Here is a 25,522-nt window from a genome sequence, read left to right on the forward strand (position 1 = left end):
TTAGTTAAATATAAGACTCCATAATTCTCACAGTTTTAACAATAATTTTATTTCTTCAAGCTTATTAGTTTGTGATTGTATTAAAACTTAGATTTTTTAACAGTAATTTTATTTCTTCAAGCTTGTTAGTTTGTGATTGTATTAAAACTTAGACTTAGGGCCAGGTGCGGTGGCTCAAGCCTGTAATCCCAGCACTCTGGGCGGCCGAGACGGGCGGATCATGAGGTCAGGAGATCAAGACCATCCTGGCTAATACGTTGAAACCCTGTCTCTACTAAAAAATACAAAAAACTAGCCGGGTGAGGTGGCGGGCGCCTGTAGTCCCAGCTACTCGGGAGGCTGAGGCAGGAGAACGGCCTAAACCCGGGAGGCGGAGCTTGCAGTGAGCTGAGATCCGGCCACTGCACTCCAGCCTAGGTGGCAGAGCAAGACTCTGTCTCAAAAAAAAAAAAAAAAAAAAAAAACTTAGACTTAGAAAATGATAATGCTGCTTTATGGAAAACGGATTATAGGTGGGTAAGACTTCATTGCAAAAATTGTATAATACCATGAGTGTTAGGAACCCAGTTGAAGTCTAGAAGAGAGATGATAGTATCTTAGACTAGGTTGATATTTGGATGGATATTGGTAATATCAGTAGAATTTAATAATACATTAGAAAGAAAAAAATCAGAGAAGATTCTTTTATTTTCACTTGAATACTTGTGTTGTTACTTTTAATGAGATAAAAGAGAGGCAAAGCAGAAATTTCAGGGGCAGGAGATGAGAAGAAAACAAGAATTTGATGTTGGACATGCTAAGTTAAACACTTGCTCAACTCAGATTGGCTTCTGCGGAAGCAGAGGCTGACATGAGTTTGCTTGTGAAAATGCTTTATTGAGGAAGAAATTGCAGGAGGAATCTCTAAGGAAGCAAGGGAAGAAGGAGAGAGAAGGGAAAGTCTGTGAGCAAGGGTGTGGTTTCAGCTGGCATTGAGCCTCAGCACGATCCCAGGAGGAGCTTAGGAGCATGATCTATACCCCAGAGTAGATCCGGTCATGAGGCAAAGAGGTCATATTAATCAGTCATTGACTGCAGGCTGTCATTTGGGAGATGCTTCACCTCCAGGACCAGGTGGCTTTCATCAGCTGAGTTCAGTTTCCTCTAGGAGGATGCAACCTCCTGCCAACCAACAGCCAACACTCACAGTCACTGGAATATGAATGCGTATATGGATGTAGTGGCCTGAAGAAGATCTGGACAGGGCACCAGCTGCATCCTACTACAACATGCAAGTGGAGTTCAAGAGATAAGTCGGAACTGCAGATAAACACTTGTTCATTGCAGGTATGAAGAATGGCAAAGTGGCCCCATAATTTCTAATTACATGAACCGACGTTTCTCTAGAAGTCTGTTAGAAATAATCTTTCAGCCAGGTACGGTGGCACATGCTTATAATCCCAGCAGTTTGGGAGGCCATCGTGGGCGGATTGCCTGTGGTCAGGAGTTCAAGACCAGCCTGGCCAACATGGTGAAACCCCATCTCTACTAAAAAAAATACAAAAATTAGCCAGGCATGGTGGCATGTGCCTGTAATCCCAGCTACTCAGGAGGCTGAGGCAGGGATAATTGTTTGAACCCAGGAGGCAGAGGTTGCAGTGAACTGAGATCGTGCCACTGCACTCTACCCTGGGTGACAGAGCAAGACTCAGTCTCAAATAATAATAATAATAATAATAATAATTTTTAAATGCCTCTCATAAAAAGCTTCTTCAGTCATCCACAGAATCCCAAGCTTCCCAGGTCACGGGGCCCTCATCCTTATACTACATCACAGGCCGGAGATGGGACAAGCATTCTCCATCAGCAGTTACAGATTCTCATTTTGTCATCTTTTCTCCCAAATGCTCCATAGAGCTTTATGCTGATAGACAGTATGCCATCAGAGTTAATGTCTCACTGCCTTTCACTGTTATTACCAGCCACCCAGCCACTTCTAAGTGTTAACTGATGGGCTGAGCCCTGGTTCACAGTCTTGTTCATTTCCATCATCGTCACCATTCAGAGTTATTTCAACCTCTACATAGATAATCTATCAGCACATCAGGCTCCTCAACTCTAAAAGAATGTTTTTTATCCTGACAAACTCTGACAATTCTACACTTGCTTTTGTGAGCATGACTTCTGAAATCTTGATTCAAAGCATCCTCAGCCCTCACCAAGACGTCTAATTTCTTCAGGCATTTATTCCACCTGGCTGCTCTAACATTATCTTGACTTCACTGAAACTAAATTAACGGACCCTGAAATTTTCAGACTGGACATCATCATCCTCTTCATGACACATGCATTAATATTATCCATCATTAAAAATCCCTTCCTAGCTCATTTTTCCTGGCTATATTCCCTTTTATCTCTCCCTATTCACAGCAAGACATCTTGAGTAAGTTTTCTATAGTAATTGTCTGTATCTACTCCTGCCATTCTCTTTTAGTCTTTGCCAATCAGATTTCATTCTGAAATGCTCTTAGAAAGGTTGCATGATATTCCTTGGTGTGTAGATATAAAACAACTTATTTAATCATTGCCACACTAAGAGATGTTCATTAAATTCTAGTTCATGTGGCTATTTGCTTTTAAAATAGTTAAGCTAAATGTACTTTTTCTTATGTATATGTTATATATTTATGTATTATATATTGTTCATTCCTGAACCATCAGGAATGGAAACAATGCAGGCAAGAAGACATCGTAGCAACACCTTTGAAGTATGAAAAGTAAAAGTATGCTACCTTTTTGTTTTGTTGACTGTTTCCTTTGCTGTGCAGAGGATTTTTGTTTGATGTTATTCTACTCATCTCTTTATGCTTATGCTGACTGTGCTTTTTGTGTTCTATCCAAGAAATCATTGCCAAGGCAAATGTCAAGAAGCTTTTCCATATTTTTTCTTAATATGTTTTTGGTTTCAGTTCAAGCTTTTAAATCTTTAATACATTTTCAGTTAGTGCTTGGTGAAAGGTAACGGTCCAATTTCATTCTTCTTTATGTGGTTACCCAGTTTTCCCAACACTATTTATTGAAGAGATTATTCTTTCCCCGTTGTGCATTCATGGCATCCTTGCTGAAAATCAGTTGACCATAGACGTGTGGATTTATTTCTGGGCTCTCTATTTGGTTCTATTGGTCTATATGTCTACAGGTCTGTCATTATGCCAGATCCATACTGATTTGATTACAGTAGCTGTGCAATAGATTTTGAAATCAGGAAGTGTGATGCCTCTAGCTTTGTTTTTCTTGCTCCAGATTGCTTTGGCTATTGGGGTCTTTTGTGGATCTATGTGAATTTTTGGATTTTTTTTTGTAAAAAACGCCATTTTGATCATGGGATTTTGAAAATGATTGCATTGAATCTCTAAATGTCTTTGGGAATTATTAGATAAATTATATGTCTGATAAAAGGTTAATATTTAAAATATATAAATAACTTCTATAAGTCAATAGCAAAAACTAAGTAACCTGTTAAAAAATTGACAAGAAAGTGAGTAGACATTTTTCAAAAGAAGACATAAAAATGAACATGTATATAAAAAGGTGTTCAACCCCAATAATCATCAGAAAAATGCAAATCAAAATCACAATGAGATATTGCCTCATCCTGTTGGGATGGCTATTATCAAAAACAAAACAAAACAAAACAACAAAGACAACAAATATTGGCAAGAATCTGAAGAAAGGAAACCCTTACACACTTGGTGGTAGTGTAAATTGGTGCCACCACTATGAAAAACAGTATGGAGGTTCCTAATAAAATTAAAAGTAGAATGACCACGTGATTCAGCAGTCCCACTCTTGGGTATATATCCAAAGGAAATAAATCAGGATCTTAAAGGGATAGCTACATTCCCACCTTTACTGCAGCATTATTCACAATAGCCAAGACACAGAAGCAACCTAAATGAACATTGACAGATAAATGGATAATAAATATGAGAAGTGTGTGTGTGTATGTGTGTGTGTATATATGTGTGTGTGTATATATATATACACATATATATATATAAAATAAAATATGATTCAGCCTTTTAAAAAGAAAATTCTGTCATTTTCTTTGGCAAAAATAAACCTATATGACATTATGCTACGGGAAATAAGCTAGACACAGAAGGGTAAATACTACATGATACATGATCTCACTTATATAATGAATCTAAAGTGGTCAAACTCCTAGAAGCAGAGAGTAGAATGGTGTTTGCCAGGGGATTGAATGGTGAAACAGGGAAGTATTAGTCAAAAAGTACAAAGTTTTGTTTATACAATATAAGTCCTAAAAATTTTACAGCACAGTGAATATTAAACATGTTCAGCTTCTTGTAAGTCAATCATACCTCAATAAGTTTTCTAAAAAGTAAAAGTATGTCAGCCTACAATGCTATAATACACAGTGAAAGTATTTCTAAAAAATAAAGGCTAAATAAAATATTTTTCATACATAATAAAAGCTGAAAGAATTAATCACCAGCAGATTCACATTAAGAGAAAATTGAAAAGAAGTTTTTCATGCAGATGGAAAACAATAGTAGATAGAAATATGTATCTACATATATACACACATGAAAAAATTAATATAAAAATGAAGTTAATTATAAATGGTAAATAAATGGGTTAAGATATAATATGAGGTTTCAAACAAATCTTCTGTAAATTGCATAAATACTAGGAGAAAATTTCATCAAAAGTAAGCTGTAAAAATAAAACATTTTAAAAATCAGTGAAATGGAAAACGTAATCAATTGAACCAAAAATTGACCTTTTGCAGAAAATAAACAAAATTGATAAACCTTTGGCGAACTCAATTAGATATGAAAGATAGAACACACACTGCCAACATTAGTAATGAGAGAAGCGACTTTAGTACATATTTTACAGTAATAAGAGGACAATAAGAAAATATTCTGAAGAACTCTATGTCAATAAATTTGAAAACTTAGGTGAAATGAACAAGTTGTTTAAAAGTTAAACACAAACCAATATATTCATAGCAGAAGAAATAGAAAATCCAAACATCCTTGTAACTATTCAAGAAAGTAAATATGTTGTTTAAAAATTTCCACAGGAGGAAAAAAATCAAAAACACAAATAAATATCCAAGCTTCTGGCTTTATTACCCATCAACAGGTGATGGATTATTTTAACGTTGCATATACACACAAACAGAGAGTATTCAGCAATAAGAAGGAATATGTCAAATATTTAAGTAAGACATCATACAAATTCCAGACAACAGTTTTACAACAGTGAAGAGGAGGGAATAGTTCTAACTCATTCAATGCAGCAAGCATTACTCCAGCACAAAAATAGATAGACAAGAAAGAAATCTACAGCCCACATTATTTATAAACTTCTACACAAAAACTCTAAATAAGTTTTAGCAAATCAAATCCAACAGTGTAATAGAAAAAGAATACACCATCGTGACTGAGTTTGATTTATCTCAGGAATGCAAGTTTGGATTAACATTTGAAAATCAAATAATTTATCATATTAAGAAACTAAAATCTGAAGTCATACGATCATCTTAATAGATGCAGAAAAAGCACTTCACAAGATTCAACATTGATTCGTAACACAAATTCTCATCAAACTGGAAATATTAGACCACTTCTTCAACCTGATTAAGGGTATCTATGAAAGTTTGACATCTGTGTTCAGATGCAATTTTCCACAAATTGATTTGTAGTTTCAAAATCCTAGCAATAAGTATTGTAGAAACTGATGACCAGATTTTACAATTTTACATAGAAATTCAAAGAATCTAAAATAGCCAAAATGACTTAAGAAAAAGAGAACAAAGTTGTAGGGCTAGCACTACCTGGTTTTAAGACTTTGTTATAAAGCTAGAGTAATCAAGATAGTGTAATATTGTGAAGATCGAAAAATAAATCAATGTAATTCAATAGAGAGTCAAAATATTCACCCAACTGACTTTTGATAAAGGTGCAAAGGCAATTCAATTGAAGAATGATAGTGTTTTTTTAAGTGTTTCTGGAATAATTAGATATCCATATATATAGAAAAGAGAAGTAGGGGAGGAGAGAGGGAGAAGAAGAAGAAGTAAGGAAAGAAACGAGAAATAAATTGGATGCATATTTTAAACAATATACAAAAATTAACTCACAATGTATCAACTGATGTCATATGTAAATATAGCTTATACAATTGATACATTAGACCTAATCAAAATTTAAAACTTCTGTTCTTTGAAAGATAATATTAACAAAATGAAGAGACAAGCCATGGATTAGGAGAATATATTGCGAAGTATATATCTGATAAACAACTTATATTCATAATATGTAAATCATATAACAAATGTCAAAATTTGATAATAAAAAGTTATTATGTAGTAAGAATAAATTTGTTGTATAACAATAAGAAATTAAATAGTAAGAAAACAATCAATTCAAATAAATGGGCTAAAGATTTGAACAGATACTTGACCAAAGAAAATACAGGGGTTTGTGTAAATAAGCACAGGGATGCTGAGTATCATTTGTCATGAGGGAAGTAAAAATTAAATGAAATTTAGCTACATAGCTAGAATGGTTAACATTTAAAAATATCAACCATACCAAATTTGGCAACAATAAGGAAAAAGAGGAATTTTGTGCATTGTGACTATGGAGAAAATGCTGCAAACACTTTTTAAATCAGTTTGACTGTTAACATATACTTACCTATGTTCTAGCCATTTCACTCCTAGGCATTTACCTTAGAGAATATATCCATGAAAATTCTTTTAATGAATGTATGGATGATCGCCAAAAAGTAGAAACTATCCAATGTCTCACCAACAGGTGAAAGACTTTTTAAAAGATTGTATATAACCATGCAATGACTATTTGAAACCAGCCCAGCTGTCCCATAGAACTGATATGTATTGTTGTTTTGAATAGACGTAGAAATTGACACTCCCAGTCTTGAAACATGAGAAAGTTACATTTGTTTTATCTGAGTTCCTTTCTCATCCAACCCTCAGGCCTCCCAGATAGTAGTAAGAAATTGAAACTTACCAGATCACAGCATCTGGGCAATGAGAGGTGAGACCACTCATTTGTCATGATTGCCTGACCCACTACCTGCTTCCTGTTGACTGACTCCTCTTCCTTGCTCCACCCGAACTCTTATTCTTCCACACATGGTTAGATTTCTTCTCTGCTATATAAAACCTTAATTTTATTCGGTCAGACAGATGGTTTTGAGACTGATTTCCCAACTCCTGGGCCACAGCACCTGATTAAAGCCTTCTTGCCTGGCAATACCTGCTGTCTCAGTGATTGGCTTTCTATGCAGTGAGCAGCAGGACCTAGACCAAACCCCTGGTGTTTCAGTAACATATTCCATAAAAAAAAAAAAAAGAAAAAGAAAAAGAAGAAAAATGAGCTATTGATACCCATTATAACATAGGTGAACGTAATTGTGCTGAATGAAGGCAGTCATAAACAGAAAACAATCTGTGTATTTTCATTTATATAAAACTCTAGAAAATGCAATCTAAAATGATCAGCAGAGCAATGTTTGACTGGGAGGGGCAGGGTCATGGAGGTCTGACAGAAACATATTCCAAAGGGCCTGAGGAAATTTTGGGGTGTGATGGTATGTTCACTATCTCTGTTGTGGTGATGGCTTCATGGGTGAATACGTATGTCAAAATTTACTCAAGGTTAAGCATTTGTTTATTAAATAGCACAGATTTCTGCCCCCATTTGGTTTATCTAGTTTCCATTTGTAGTAACTAATAGAAAAAACTCTAAAATGCATCAACTCATTTTTGCAAAGGAGGGAAACACATTTGAAGCTCTGGAGGCATAAAAACCTGCATATAAATTCAGGCTGCACTGATTGATAAGTGTGTTACTTTCTCAATTTACTTATTCTTTCTTAACCTTAGTTTTCTCATCAGTAAACTATCTTAATTACATGACTTTGTAATCCATAAAGCTTGCTTCAAGCTCTTTACATGCACACATGCACATCTGCAAAAGTAAGCATTTGCCACTTTTGGTTCTCAGGATAACATATTCACCCTTCCCTACCCACTAGCAAGCTGTGCTCACAAGATTAATCAGGTAGTGCTAGAGAGAAAAATGAGGTGGTTGGGGCTTAGAAAGAGTTATTCAGACAGAGTGTGCAGAGAAAGTTTCTCAAAGCAAAGGCACTTTAGCAGAGACTTAAATGCTATGAGGGAGAAAACCATGGAGAAATATAGAGGGAGAGCATTCAAGGTGGAAAGAGCAAGTGCAAAGACCCTGAGGCCATGAGTTTGGCTTATTCACCTGTGAGCCAAAGCATGGAGTGAGTGGCAGGAAGTGATGCTGGAGAGATAGGCAGGTACTAGCTCATGTTGGCTTTCATAGGACTTTGTAAAACATGCACTAGTTTTACTTGTTTGATTCTCAATGTGTAGCTAAACTATTAGAAGGCTTTAAGCAGGGAAGGGATCTGATGTTTTAGGTTTAAAGGTGTTCCTTTGCTACTCTGAGGGTAAAAAGCTATAAGAATGCAAGAACATTAGCAGGGAGACCAGTGCCTTTGAGGTTCTTTCTTCCAAACAATGACTCACTCTTGCTACAAAGTGTGAAACATCTCTAGGAAAAAATCTCACAGAACTTATTCTGTTAAGTTATCAGTTTCACCTACACATAAATTTTACTTCTTTGTAACTTGCACATATGAATTGTTTTTAAAATGACATTTTTACAATGCATATGCTTCCTTTAACCTTTCTATAGCACTTTCTAAAAATGCTATACATTATAGAAAATAAATATTTATTAAATAAGAAAATTTCATTGCTAGTCTTACAATTTCCTCCCCACATATTCTTTCCACTTCTAATTCTGATTCTCTTTCAATTTATGTTATTCATTTTCAAGGCTTGTCATATTTCTTTTCATCTATGTTGAGGTATAACTGACAAATAAAAATTACATATAACTTATATATAATAATATGTATATATGACTTAATGTTTTGATATACATATACATTATGAAATAACGACAGCAATCAAGATAATTAATATATTCATCACCTCATATAGTTACCATTTTATTTCTTTTTTTTTTTTCCTGCAGTGAAATCAGTTAAGATCTACCTTCTTAGAAAACTTCAAACACACAGTTCAGTTTTCTTAACAATATTCACATTTCTGTGCAGTGGGTTTACAGGGAATATTCATCTTGTATAACTGAAACTACCTATTGCTTGACCATCTCCCTGTTTTTCCCATTCCCTGGCCCCTGGCAAGATCATTCTACTCTCTATTTCTATGAATTTGACTACTTTAGAGTCTACATATAAGTGATATGAAGTATTTTTCTTTCTGTGTCTAGCTTATTTCCCCTTAGCTTAATGTCCTCCAGGTTCATCCATGTTGTCACAGATGGCATTGAGGATTTCCTTGGGTTTTAAGGCTGAACGATGTTCCATTGTGTATATGTAGCATATTTTCTGTATTTATTCGTCTGTACTGGGCCTTTACTTTGTTTCTATATCTTGGCTATTGTGAACAATGCTCCAGTGAACATGAGAGTACAGACACGTCTTTGAGATACTGATTTCATTTCCTTTGGACATATACTTAGAAGTGGAATTGCTGGCTCATAAGGGAGTTTGATTTTCATTTTTGTTTTTTGAGGAAAGCTTTTGGCTATACTAGTTTACTTTTCTTGAAAGTGTAAAAAGAGTTCCCTATTTTCTACATCCTTGCCAATTTTTAGTGTCTTCTTGATAATAGCCATTTTAACAGGTGTGAGGTGGTATCTCATCTTCATTTGATTTGGATTTCCCAGATTATTAGTAATGTTAAACATTTTTTCGTATACCTGTTGGCCATTTGTATGTCTTCCTTTGATAAATGTCTATTTAGGCCTTTTGTCCATTTTTAGTTGAGTTATTTGAGGGGTTTTTTGCTATTCAGTTATATAAGTTCTTTCCATATTTTATATGTTAACTTCTTATTGCATAAAAGATTGGCAAATATTGTCTCCCAGTTTGTAGGTTGCCTCTTTACTCTGTTAATTGTTTCCTTCACTATGCAGAGGCTTTGTAGTTTCATGCAATTCCACTTGTCCATGTTTTCTCTTTTCTTTTGATGTCATAACCAAAAGATCATCTCCAAAACCAGTGTCAATACTTCTGCCTATGTTTTGTTCTAATAGTTTTCAGTTTCATATTGTATGTTTAAGTCTTTAAACTATTTGGAGTTGATTTTTGTGCTTGGTGTAAAATAAGGGGGATCCAATTTCATTCTTCTGTGTGTGGATGCAATTGGATATACAGTTTTCCCACAACCATTTATTTAAAAACAAAATTCTTTCTTCATTGTGTATTCTTGGCACCCTTGTTGAAGAACTGTTGGTTATAGATGTGTAGATTTATTACTGGGCTCTCTATGCTGTTCCATTGATTTATATATCTGTTTTTATGCCAGTACCATACTGTTTTGATTACCACGGTTTTGCAATATATTTTGAAGTCAGAACGTGTGATGCATCCAGCTTTCTTCTTGTTCATGGTTGCCTTGGCTATTCAGGATCTTTTGTAGTTCCATGTGAATTTTACAATTGTTTTTCTCTATTTCTGTAAAGAACATCCTTGGGATTTTGATAGACATTGCATTCAATATGTAGATCACTGGAGGTAGTGGGAACATTTTAACAATCTTAATTCTTCCAACCAATCCATATAAAGGGGTAACTTTCCATTTAGCTGTATCTTCTTAATTTTCTTCATCAATTTTTGAAAAATTTTTCATTGTACAAGTCTGTCACCTTTATATTTTATGGACTGCAACAAGGAGTTTACTTTAGTATTTTACATGGAGAAATAAAAAAATTATATAAAACCAAAAAAGCCACAGTGATAAATATAGAGTTAGGTTGCAATAAGAGACTGTACTTTGTTATTCATGCAACTGCATGGCAAACATGAAAAGATCTCTCTTTAACACTAGACTCTTATTGTCACTTGAAGGTCAGCTAATAGAGAATGCATAATATAATAGTATGGTAACCTAGACAACTAAAAGGCATGAGATAAAGATGATATGGGGAAAATTGTGGAATATTTGTAATAATAAATGAAGGCTGAGACAAGGTATTTGCAAGCATATCGATCTCTTACACCAGTAAGAGGCAAAATAACTAATAGTTTGTTGAATTCTGAGAGACTAAATGTGGTAAATTCAAACTAAAGCAGTGAAGATTTAGTTTCAAAATTGCTAGAGAAATCAATAGGTTGATGAAAATAAATAATTGGAGTAGTTTATATAAAACATATATGTAGGTAGGCCTTTATGGATTGAATTTTTAAAATGAAACTTATTCCAGTCCATAAAAATAGAGGTAAATGATTTGTACAATATGAAAAAATTGTGAAGAAAATTAAAGAAGATACAGCTAAATGGAAGAACATCCCTTTTTCATGGATTGGAAGAATTAATATTGTTAAAATGTTCATACTGCCCCCAATGATCTACATATTTAATGCAATATCTATCAAAATCCCAATGACTTTTTTACAGAAATAGGGAAAATAATTCTAAAATACATATGAAACTAAAGAACAGAATGTTACAAAAAGGGAATTGCAGAGATGACTGGGAAATATATATGCTGCTTAGAGTGTCAAATACATAATCTTCTTTATTTGAAGTTCTTTTATGCTTTATTCCTACTTCCAAAGTAACCAGCACAACATTATTAAGACACTTGAGGATTTTGAGACAGAAATAGGCTTAGTTCCCAATGTTCTCCACTGCAAGTATGGAATCCAGCTCTCTTTTTGGCCTTTTCCTTCACCTCCATGTGTACTCTAGCTTTCAAAATTCCTTTCCAGATTGCCCCATTCTTGTGTGTTTGTTTTATTAAAAACAAACAAACAAAAAGTAATTGTGTAAGGTAAACAGGATAATGTCCTCCCACCAAAGATGTCCATGTCCTAATCCCAAGTCTCTGTAAATGTGTTACATGGCAAAGGAACTTTGTAAATTTAATTAAGTTAATTACCTTGTGGTGGGAGATTATTCTGGATTATTCAAATTGGCCCTAACTAATCCCATGATTTTTTGAAGGTGGAGAACCGTTTAAGTCTGTAGTTAGAGAAAGATGTGAGGTCGGAGTGTTAGAGAGATGCGATGTTGCTGGCTTTGCAGATAGGGGAAGGGAGCCAGGAGCCAGGGACTGGAGGCAGCCTCTAAAAACTAAAAAAAGCAAAGCAAGGATTCTCCACTAGAGCCTTCACCCAGGACTCTAGTACTGCCAACTCCTCAGTGTTAGTGTGGTGAGACCTGTGCTGGACTCCCTGCAGAAGACTCTGAGATAATGGTCTTGGGTTGTTGTAAGTTGCTGAGTGCGTGATCACTTATTATGGCAGCAATGGGACACTCATACACTGTTGTGTCATGGGGATTCAGAGATGGAGCAAAGGTAAATTCACATGTTCTATCTGCCATCTTAACTGGAAACTCTTCCTTTCTTAATTAAAATTTTCACTCTTTAGGGATAGGCAATCAATTTACATTGTTGGAAATTCAGAATGCTCTAAAGCATATTCTTAAAAAGTACTTTTAACATCCCTGCCTCTCTTTTTTGGAAACCACAAATGTTGGAAGTTTTCTTGCATATTTTTCCAGAGACTTTTTATGCCGTATGTTTATATTTAATACATATTATACATATTCTTCTGTTCTCTGCTATTTATGCTTATCAGTGTCTTAGAATTTGTCCCATACCAGAATCTGGTTTGCTAATTCTTTTTTTCTAGCTTTAGACATAAGTATATCGTTATTTATTCAACTAATACCCTATAGATGGACATGTATTTTGTTGCAAAATTTTTGTGATTTTAATGGTGAAACAGTTTGCCTTATAATAAATCAAGTTATCCAGTACATATTTCAAAATACACATTAGAGAAATCCCTGGAAGTAGAATAGCTAGATTAAAAGGTTAGCAACATCTGTGACATATATAATATTTTAGCAGTGGGTATTTATTTCTAGATAAATAATGATACAGTGCAAAATGATAAAAGCTGAAAGGAAATATGATGAGGTATAAATGTAGAAAGGACAGAGATTTCTCCTCCAAATACTGTTTCTCTTGGCCCATAATTTAATCATTAAAACATCAAAGATAAAATTGTAGGACAAATAAGATGTCCCACTTGTACAAAAATCAGTAGTATTTCTATACGCCAATAACGTTCAAGATGAGTGTCGAATCAAGAACATGATGTCACTCCAAATAGCCACAAAAAGTTGAAATACCTAGGAATATGGATAACCATGGAGGTGTGAAAGATCTCTACAAGGAGTACTACAAAACACTGCTGAAAGAAATTCAAGACAACTCAAATAAATGTAAAAACCTTCCACACTCATGGATTGGAAGACTTAGTATCGTAAAAATGGTCACACTGCTCAAAGCAATTTACAGATTCAATGATGTTCATATCCAACTACCAATGTTATTTTTCACAGAATTAGAAAAAAACTCTTTTAAAATTCCTATGGAACCAAAGAGTCCAAATAGCCAAAGCACTTCTACACAAAATAAATAAATAAATAAATAAATAAAGTCAGAGGCATTGTATTACCTGACTTCAAACTACACTACAAAGCTACAGTAACCAAAATAACATGAATAAAGGCCTGGCAGATCAAGCCTGTAATCCCAGCACTTTGGGAGGCTGAGGCAAGAGATCTCTTGGGCACAGTATTTCAAGAACTGCCTGGGCAGTAAAGTTAGACCCTGTCTCTATGAAAAATGAAAATATTAGCTGGGTGTTGTGACACATATCTGTAGTTCCAGCTACTCAAAAGGCTAAGGAGGGAGTATAGCTTTACCCCGAAGGCTGAGGCTTCAGTGAGCTATGATCATGCCACTACACTCCAGCCTTGGTAACAGAGTGAGACACTTAAAACAAACAAACAAAAAAATACAAAACCAAAAAACACGTAGACCAATGAAACAGAATAAAGAACTCAGAAATAAAGCCACACACCTATAATCATCTTATCTTCAACAAAGCCAATTAAAAGCAAGCAATGGGGAAAAGACTCCCTATTAAGTAAATGATGTTGAGCTAACACGCTAGCTATATGCAGAAAACCGAAACTCGATCCATACCTTCTACAATATACAAAAATTAACTAAATTAACTCAAGATGGATTAAAGATTTAAATGTAGGACCCAAAACTATAAAAATCCTGGAAGAAAACCAAGGAAATATCCTTCTTCCTGACATTGGCCTTGGCACAGAAATTGTGGCTAAATCCCCAAAAGCATTTGCAACCAAACAAAAATTGACAAGTGGGTCCTAATAAAACAAAAGAGCTTCTGCACAGCAAAATAAACTAACAACAGAATAAACAGACAGCTGACAGAACAGGAGAAAATATTTGCACACTTTGCATCCAAGAAATGTCTAATATTCAGAATTTATTATTATAAGGAACTTAAATCAACAAGACAAAAACAAGCACAAAAACTCATTAAAAACGGGGGAAGGACATAAACAGATGTTCTCAAAAGAAGATATACTAGTGTCCAACAAACATACAAAAAATGTGCCACATTCACTAATCAGAGAAATGCAAATCAAAACCACAATGAGATACCATCTCGTGGCAGTCAGAATAACTATTATTAAAAAGTCAAAACAAAAACAAAAACAAAAACAAAAACAGATGTTGGCAAGGCTGAAGGGGAAAAAAGGAATGCTTATACACTGCTGGTGGAAATGTAAATTAGTTCAGCCACTGTGGAAAGAAGTTTGGAGATTTCTCAATGAACTTAAAACAGAGCTGCCATTCAACGCAGAAAAACCATTACTGGGTATATAACCAAAAGAAAACAAATTAGTCTATCAAAAAGTCACATGCACTTTCATGTTCATCACAGTGCTATCCAAAATAGCAAAGACGTGGAATCAACGTAGGTGCCCATCAACGGTGGATTGCATAAAGAAAATGTGGCACATATACAACACGGAATACTATGCAGCCATCAAGAGAATGAAATAATGTTCTTTGCAGCAACATGCATGCAGCTGGAAACCATTATCGTAAGTGAATTGATACAGGAACAGAAAACCAAATACCACATGTTCTCACTCATAAGTAGGAGCTAAACATTGGGTACTCATGGACATAATGATTAGAACAATAGACACAGGGGTCTACGTGAAAGGGGAGGGAAGGAGGAAGATAGGGCTGAAAAATTACCATGTTTGCTATCTGCTGACAGGATCCATACTCCAAACCTCAGCATCATGCAATATTCCTAAGTAACAAACCTGCACGTGTACCTCCTATATATAAAGTAAAAGTTGAAGTCATTTAAAAAAAAAAAAAAAAAAAAAAGAATCACAAAGACAACAAAGAAAAAAAATCTGCAAAAACAAACAAAAAGATATTCCGCTTGGCTAGTAAACTTATAAGATTAATTGTAAACTGCAACTGTAAGTAAAACCAATAGAGACTTTGTTTAATGACAAGTTGTGAAAACGACTACTTGTTGAATTCTCCTGCAATATGCAGTAGCAGACATGAAGGCCCGAGCATGCTGGGTTATGCTGCATTGGAGCAAGTGGAAGAAGGTCAGGAAGAGGGAGAAGATACGTGGTGGTGAGAGGAGAGGGGCCAGAGTAGAGAGACTGAACATTGCAAGAAAGTCAGGTTTAATCTCAGAGGTACAGAGAAATCTTGGCAATCTTATTTGCTTATTCTTTCTCTTTTTTGTATTTTTAATTAAAGAGTGTTTTTCTTTTTTAACAGAAGAAAATGTGAATTTGGACTAAATAAATTCAGATCACAGTGTGATCCTTGGAATTTGAGTGAAATAAATTTAGTCTCAGGAAAAATAAGAACAATTACATTTTTTATTTCAATAAACTAAGATACGTTGATATCTCCAAAAGCTACAATGAGTAGATTATGTAGAGATTTAGAAAAAGAGAAAAAAAAGAATTTGGGAAAATGCTTGGGTGGTAGTTAGCAAAACACTCATAATTATATTGAAAATGTAATTATGACCTTCCATTCCTTAATTAAACTGGAATTTAATCTCAGATGTCAGCTTTTACTTTCCTTAAATGACCAGTCCTTGGCATCAGTCCGGTGTAGGGAATGCTCTCAAATATCATAACTATGGCACCCAGAATTTATGTCTTTCCCTTAGATAATCTGTTCTTGATTCAATTTGCACTATCCATACTACTTTTAATATACACTCGTACTCACACTCATATTCAGTTAAAACCAATTAACATTCACTAGAATTTCACAAATTTTTGGAAAATAGAAGCAGTAGTATTATTGGTTTACTACCACTCCTACCCATAAAGAATTATACTTAAAATGAAGAAAAACCTTATTTGGTTTACATAAAGTTCATTACAGTATTCTTACTCCTACATTTGTCCCTATCTGCCTGGATGCCTTTCTATGGCTCTCTCTAAAATTTGCCAAAGAAAACACATATATTTTCCTGCAGTTAAAGCATCAAAGCTCCTACACAGAAACCCATTCCCATGGAACCCAAATAAAAACATAAAGAAGACTGTTGATAGACTAAATACATTTCAAGCCTTTTCCAGGTTTCTATTTAAACACACAATCTGATTTTCACTTAGTTGGGTCTCTTCTGTATTAAGCCCTGGGCACAGGGACCAGGACTTACTTTTACAGCGTTGCAATAGCAATGATGACAGCTAAGGCTAAACAGGCTCACATTCGATCTAGCAGTGCTAGCCGAAGCGCATTACACAGATTATTTTATTGGAATATCAACAATGAATGCTAACAGAATCTTTCTTAGTACTGGCACCAGAGATATAACGAGTACATAATAATTGTTGCATCAGGACTGAATAATTCCTAAATTTGCTATATATGCCATGGTCTGAGCCCAAGAAGTCTAGGGAAGGTTAGCTGACAACACGCAAAGCTAAATTCGGCTTCCATTGTTAGTTTGTCCAAGTTTTCAAACTTCTCTTTGTGTGGATTCTGGTGCTTATGGTTTAGAGTTATGCTCCTGGATTAATTAACATATCAAACAAAGTGTAACTGTTTTTATAACAGTTAGCTAAAATATTAAACCACATTTGCCTTCATGTGTTCTTCTCTTTTGCTTTTTTTTTTAAGATAAACTTTGCCTAAGAGACAATTTAAGATACTACCTGAAATGCAAACTTAGAGTGAAGAAATAGCATGAGAATGTTGAATACCCGAATGATGGTTTAGAGCCACGTCAAAGGAATTTCTGAAATGATTGCTCTTTGAAAAAGAACTTTGTTTTTATTTTCATTTTTTCCCTCAATTCTAGAGCTTTACATTGTGGTTGAATTTATTAGGTTATTTATTGGCTTTGGGAAGGAAGAATGATCTAATTATCCCTACAAAATAAAAACCACCTGATAGAGGCCCTCCTATAACTCAGTTAGCCATTTGTGGGGCATTGACACCCAGGACAAGACTGATAATATTATGCAGGAAGTAACAGAAATTAGTGAATCCCAGGAAATCGGGAGATATTTCTCAGGTCGGATTGTGTAGGTGTCCCTTAGCTAACAGTCAGAGCAGGGTATGTGCATTCTTCTCACAAACACATTTTGAAACATAGAAGAGAACACTCATGACAGAGACAGAGAATCTCATGATTCTGGAAAAAGAGTAGAATCATTCCAGGGGAAATAAAAAGTGTGCCTTGAATCAGTGTTACCTGTTGTTTTGTGCAGCCCACAGCAAAGATTAGTAGAACTGCAGAAATTGTTGAGGACATTTCCAACACTCAAAGTACCAAGCGAGGCATCGACAGAGACAAATAAATTAAGCAATCTCTGCAATTGTGATTCCAAAACTGAGTGGCTTGCAAGCCTTAGAGGAATAGCCATGTTTGCAGAAACCCCAGTGTCTGTGGCAAACAGGGCCATGCCTTGAACATATCCAAGCAGACCTGACATTCTCCATCTTTTGATGTGCCCAAAGGACTCCAAATGTATTTAAAACAACAAATGAGGGTCAGTGGAAGATGGTATGAAATTAATTTCTAGTTTAAAAATCCATAAAACTTATTTCTAAGCTTAGTTAATTTAGTAAAGACATATATTGCACACAGTTTGTGTCTGGTTTTCCATCCAAAATACCCCATCCAGGACTCATTCTACTCAATTTTGAAGTTAAGGACTGTTTGATTCAAGGCACATGTCTCCTTGACCTCCCACCAATTTATACCGAAATTCCAGCAAATGAGTGGCAAGGTATATCCTCAGCTGGGCACTTCCACAAAGCTTAATTGGTAGTTCTCTAAATGTCACCCTAACACAATGCAGAGCTTTGCCTGACCTGATCTCTCCTTGAGTTTATTCAATGTTACTAGCCTAACTATTTATTTAATCCTACCAGCTTCCTGCCTGCTACTGGCCTAGGCACTGGGGGTGGGAAGTTATATTCTAGAGGGTAGAGACAGACCATGAAATATAGAAGTTTATTGAAAATGTACATAAGAATATAATGAAATCTGATATAGAAAAAAATAAGGTAAAGAAGGGAGACATGAACTGGCAAAAAAGTTATTGATTTTTAAATAGAGTACTCAGGTCAGAAGTGGCTGGAAAGGCTACATTTGAGTGAAGACTTAAGGTAGGCAAGGGAGAGCCACATTCATATCTGGGAGAACACTGCCTGCCGGGAAGTAATATCCAGGGGGTATTTCTAAAGAGCAAGGGCACTATTCTGAAGCGCTGAGGTGCAGAAGGAGATCATTAGAAAAAGCAACCACAGGCCGGGCGCGGTGGCTCAAGCCTGTAATCCCAGCACTTTGGGAGGCCCAGACAGGCGGATCACGAGGTCAGGAGATCCAGACCATCCTGGCTAACACGGTGAAACCCCGTCTCTACTAAAAAATACAAAAAACTAGCCGGGCGAGGTGGCGGGCGCCTGTAGTCCCAGCTACTCGGGAGGCTGAGGCAGGAGAATGGCCGGAACCCGGGAGGCGGAGCTTGCAGTGAGCTGAGATCCGGCCACTGCACTCCAGCCCGGGCGGCAGAGCGAGACTCCGTCTCAGAAAAAAAAAAAAAAAAAAAAAAAAGAAAAAGAAAAAGCAACCACAGAGGCAATGAAGACAGACAGGGAACGTCCTTGTAGTCGCTGCGAAAGACTTCAGCTTTTACTATGCATGAAATGGGGAGCACTGGACAGCTTAGAGCTGCACAGTAACAAGACCTCTCTTAAACTTTAAAAATAGATCATTCTAGGTGATTTATTGAGAAGAGACAATCTGGGGGCAAAGGTAGAAGCAAGGAGCTAATTTAGCAGGCAGGTGAGAGGTGAAGTTTGGACCAGAAAATCAGCATGGAGATGGCGACAGGAAGTGCGAGTGTGCAGCTTTGTACACAAAATGCAATCCGGAGTCTGTGTGGACCTCATTCTCCATCACTGCTGACTACAGGACCTCCCTCCACATGACCAGACAGCTTCCAAGTGTCCCATTCCATAGACTTCATCACTGGGCGGGGGGATCAAATTTCTATTTCCAGTTAGAAAATGTCATGAAAAAATGTATTTGGCCGAGACTGTGTCATACGACACACTTCTATAATGAGATGTCCTGAATATAATAGAGTATAAATCCCCAAATTCCTGAATCCTCATGTATCAGGAGGCCTTATAGAGATATCACTGGTAAAAACTCATTTATTTTGGTAGGCACCTTTCAAAAATTACTTGGACCACTTTTCATCTGTCACCATATCAGAGCCCATAAATTTTTCAGCTCACAGCTCTTGGAGGGACCAATTAAATAGAAATTTCCAAATGTAATTTTATAAAGAAATTGGCCGAGGAGTAGCAGAGCTCTCTATTTCATTCTGCTCCTCTTCTGCTTATGAAAGAAAAGCTATTTCATAGGATAGAAGAAGAATATCAAAGACTAGACCAAAATTGTGATGGAAAATAAGTTGTATAGTTCATTCATATGCTAATCTGCACTGAAGTGGTTGAGACGTAAAAAATCTGAACTCAGTTGCTATTCTACTGCATATCTATGTCTTGTTCACTAAGGTATTACCAGCACCAAGCTCCATACCTGGCACATTGCAGCAAAGCAATAAATCCTTATTGAATGAATAAATGAGCCTTACCATACCAGAAAATGATGGATTTTCAATTTGCTTTCTTGTATACCACTCTTCGGTGAAGGCCAGAACTTTAAACATGCTGGGAAATGAGGCAGGTGGTGATTGGAGAATGGGAGGTGGATGTTTCCTCTATTTAAGTGTCTGTTGTAGCATTGAAAGTATGATGTCAAATTACTATCTATTTTTTAAAGAATATAAAATTATTTTCTTCAAAATAACAATAGGTTTCTTAAGTCTCTATTGACAGGCATGGGAAAACATTTGTGGGTTTTGTTTATTTCAGATGTCATTTTCTATTAGTTAATAGTTGCTGTGCACCTGCTAGTTTCAAATGCAGATTTTTCTCTGCAGGTGTTTTCAGACTTGTTTTGGAGACAAGGAACAAATACATGTAAAATTAACTATGATTTGAAAGTGATATAATATTGTATAAGAAAAAACAGAAAGGTCACAGGTGGAACATGATATTCCATAAACACTTTGCTCTTGGAAAATGGGGACATTGGGACTATCATGGTACATGATATGGGCTGAATTGTGCTCCACTCCTTAAATTTACATGTTAAAGTCCTAACCCTGAGTACCACAGAATGTGACTGTATTTGGAGACAGAGCCTTTAGAGGAGGAATCAAGATGAAATGAAGTCATTTGGGTGAGCCATCATTTCATCTGACTGATATCTTTATAAGAAAGAAAATCGACACAGCCACTCATAGAAGAAGAACATCATGTGAACTGAATACAATCATCTGTAAGCCAACAGTAGAGGTCTTGGAAGAAACCAACCCAGACAACACTTTGATCTTGGACTTTCAGCTTCCAGGATTGGGAGAACATGAGTTTCTGTGGTGTAAGCCATGTCCTGTGTGGTGCTTTTTATGGCAGCCTGAACCAATAGTACAAATAAATACAAGACAGGTTTTATTCGTGGGAAAAGTCAGCAGCAGAGAAGCAGCAGTGCATTCATTATCCTGTGAACTTGCATTTTCCTGCAGAGCTGTTCTTAAGGGAGTCATAGCCAATTGGATGCACCATAGAAAGTATTCTGGTAATGGGACCCCACACTCTGTTGTAACTCTGTGACAATGAGACCTTTCTGGGCCCCAGTGCCCAGTGGACAATTTCATCTAGTTCTGTCCAGCTCATTCATGCTTCCAAACACACTCTTGGCTCTTTGTCTCCCCTTACCTGTGTATGACAAGACCAATAGATCGGCCAGCTGACCACCAATGAAACACAGATTCTATGGTCTGATTAATAAACAGATTCGCAGGTGCTTAAGTGTACTTGACAAAAGAGAGGCTACTCTTATTTTTAAGATAATGAAAACAATATTGACTTGTAAATTATAATTTATAAATTGGAGTATGAAGAAAGTTATAGCCTCCTTTACCAAAAAAAAAAAAAAAAAAAAAAAAAACTACATCTATGTGAGTTGCCAGTGTAATTGGTTAAATACACCTTGTATTTATAATTCACCTGTAAGTCATGTACCGGCAAAGGCAAAAGAGAAACATGGGTAATATGGTTCCTTTATGTCTATCCTATTGACTCTAATGACCAGCCAAGGTCACTCAAGAGCCCACCTAATTTGAGGAGGATAAGGAGCTGGGGGTCACTTGGGAATTCAGCTATACTAGAATGTAATCTAAGGGGAGACTGGAAACTTAGTTTTACACTTGCACATAACTGAGAATGTAGCTCAGCATCTGCCCTGGCTTGGCATTTGACAATCTGTTGGCCAGACACTCCCACGCAGCTAAGGCCTTCACCTGCCAGCTGGTTTGGGTTTCACAATTACTTGCTTTTTCAGCAATGCAGGTTATGCAGCCCCGGATAACTGTGAAAAAACTGTCTGAACCTGTGGAGTTTTTCCACTGGAAACTTCTGGACTTGGCATAATAGATGGAATCCTTTACCTTTTTCAGGTGGCGATGTGACCTAAAAAGACCCAGTGGCAGATAGTTTGGACACATAAGCCTAAGGATTTTAGACAAATATATTACATAATATTAAGATGATACTCATCCGACTTCTAGTTAGTAATGGGAAGGGAGCAAGATGCTTATGTTGCATAAGCAGCTGAATGCCTGGGTAGGGTTAATTAAAAAGAGCCAATGTTTACTCAATCAGTTGTCACTCATTTCAAATACGGCTTACAAAAATAGAAATACACCTTAAAAGTTTTATACTTTTGGAAAGAAATTGGCCAGTGCAAAAACTTCTGTTGCAATGATGAATTACACTGATTAATTTTTTAACCTTGTATTCAGGAGATAAGCACGCTTTTTCAAAGTGTCTTAGCCTCTTTATATATGGCTGAATTCAAATCACTGATATTCTATTAAGTATCTTTGCATCTATGTTCATGAGTGATACTGGTCTGTGATTATTTTCTTTTAATGATGTTGTCAGGTTTGGAATAAGAGATATTCTGTCCTCAGGAAATGAGTTGAGGAATCATTCTCTCTATTGTTGTTCATTTGTCTAAGCTGTTAAAATCATTGAGCTTAAGGTCTTCACAGTATCTATATAATTTGTAATGATGTCCTCTCTATCATTCTTTATACTGCATTCCCTTCCCTTTTCTTGATTGGTTTATCTTCGGATTTACAATTCTATTAATCTTTTCAAATGAACCAATTTTGATTTAGATATTTTTTTCTTGGTTGTTTATGTATCATTTGGTTAATTTCTACTTTTATCTTTATTCTTTTCTTTCTTATACTTACTGGAGTCTCATATGCTCTGCTTTTTCTAGCTTCTTTAAGTGTAATCTTTAATCATTGATTTTAACTTGTCATATTTTCCAACATAAGCATTTAAACCTAAAATTGTCCTCTTTAGCTGTATCTTACCACTTTCAATATATTTTGTTTTCATAATAATTCAGTTAAAATATTTTCTGATTTCTATTGAAATATCTTCTTTAACCAATAAGTAACTTAGATAGATGTACATTGCTTAATTTCTTTCTTCTGTTATGATTAATCTGCTGTTAATCCCATCAAATGGATTTTTAATTTTATATATTATTTTTATAATTCAAAGATTTCCATTTTATTTGTATGTTACAATTTCCAAATCTCTTCTGAAATTCTCCATCCTATCACCCATTATATTTTACTTTTAATTTGTTAACACAGTCCTCACAGTTATTTAAAAGTTCTTCGCTACCTCCTACGTCTGAGTTCTTTGTGGGTCACTTGATTAGCTAATTCTTCTCCGGACCATGTGTCAACACTTCTGTTTTTCCTCGTGTCTAGTAATTCTTGGTTGCATGCTGGACTTTGTGACTGAATGTAGTAAATATTCCTCAGATTCTGTTTTTTGTCTTCTGGCAAGTGCTGAGTATTGCCCCAGCAGGCACTGTAATTACTAGTAGATCACTTTGACCTTGTAACGTTGTGGTTTTAAGTCTTTGTCTATTTCGGTTTTACTCTTATTTCTACAGTGAATCCCTTCATCCTGGGACACAGATTTTATCCCCAATGTGTTTCCCTTCTGGGGTTCTAACGAAAGGTCACAGGGCCAAGCTCTTTTATCCTGGGCAGGATTTAAATTATAACCTTTGTCCCCTTACTCGGTGGTGAGCAGCAGTTGAAATCTCTACTCAACTCCTTCAGCATTCTGGCTGTTATTCTTCCCATTTCCAGGTGCTCTGGGTGTCCTAAGTTCCATTTTCTGAATCTAAAGGCCAAAAGGATTACAGTTTTGTGTTTGATTTCTAATGGTCTTATAACTCACAGACTCTGGGGAAAAGTTATTAAAAGTTTATCTAAAAATTTACTTATTTTGGATTATATACACCCAGAAAGTTTTTCAAAAAAAAATCTAATTAAAGCGTATAGGCTGTACCCTTTTTATTTGTCTCTCTGGTAAAAGTACATTTTAACTATGACCTAAAGTCACGTTCATAGAGGGAATATTTTAAGAATGTATAGGGAAGAAGTGCTCTATGAGAAGCAGAGACAATTTCAAAGTTTTTCAAATTTCTAAGTGAGTCTATTAAAACAAAGCCCTAATTTTAGTGTTCTTACAGTAAAAACTGACCTAGAAGCTATAGAATCTATACAAAACTGCTTTAAGTATTATGTATTAAAAGTAAAACAATTAAAATGAATAATAGAATTCCTAGTTTATCTTTCTATAGACAATTTTATACTCTAGAGGAGAGTTGTCTAAAATGAGGTCTGAGGAGCACTATTTTCTTAAAATAACAGAGCTTATTATCTATTGATAATGTGTTATGTTTCAAATCCCATCCTAAGTATTTTATAAAAATTAACTCATTTCATCCTCAAAACAAGTTTATGAAGTATGTAAAGATCAGACAAACTCGACAAATGAAGAATTTAAGTCACAGAGCAGTTGAACAATTTTCCCTTCAAGACACTAAGAAATGGCAGAGCAAAGGTTTCAACCCATGCAGTCTGGCTTCAAAGCCTGAATTCTTGGACCACCATAAACACAGCTTCTTATTCGATTAAGAAGTGTTCCCCGCTCCATAAAAGTTGGAAGATATTTGGTTTAATGAAGGTACTACACATTTTTTTTTTAAGCTGTGGGACTTCTCAGAACCTTTAAAGTATTGTATTTTCTCAGACCACATAATATGTTAGTATGTTGATGTATCTAGCGGGTGTGCTGATAAGGTGACTTATCAAACAAATGAGCAAACAAAGAAGTTCCTCATTTGTAGCATTTGCAAAGTTGTACACCTAGACTGATTTCAAATTACGATTGGTTTAACAAATGGCCCACAGGATTTCTGAATATTTACCAGTTGACTTCCTGGGACGAGTCAGTGTCCTACTTACAACTCCCCAGAAGATGTGTGGTAGGATACGTAGAGTTTTTTTCTTTCCCTCTCTCCCACTCTGTCTCTGTTCTTTTCTCCCTCCCTCCATCCCAGCTCACTCCCTCCATTTATTTTGACAAATACATAACACACACTTTAGAGAAATATCTTCTAAGACAAATTCTGCCTTTCTAAATAGAATGGTAATCAACACTGAAACACTTAGATTGAGTCTTAAAATTTACTTTAAGGACCTTAAGAACAACAATAGTAACACGAAGTTAGAACTGATGATAAATGGGACCATATTTCATCAGCTATAAATAAAAAAAATCACTTTAAAATCTTATTGTGGCAAAAGATTTAATGAAAATATTTCATTTAGTAATAAAAACTGCTATAATTACCATGTGTATTGAATAGAGATGAAGTAAATGAATTCTTCTGGGTTCCTTGACAGTCATCTCCAGGAGATAATAGATTATTGCTTACTTTTGCAAATTATACAGTAAAATCTCCAAGGAGACATTCATTTATT

This window comes from Piliocolobus tephrosceles, chromosome 9, assembly GCF_002776525.5.
Source record: "Piliocolobus tephrosceles isolate RC106 chromosome 9, ASM277652v3, whole genome shotgun sequence".
Classification (NCBI taxonomy): domain Eukaryota; kingdom Metazoa; phylum Chordata; class Mammalia; order Primates; family Cercopithecidae; genus Piliocolobus; species Piliocolobus tephrosceles.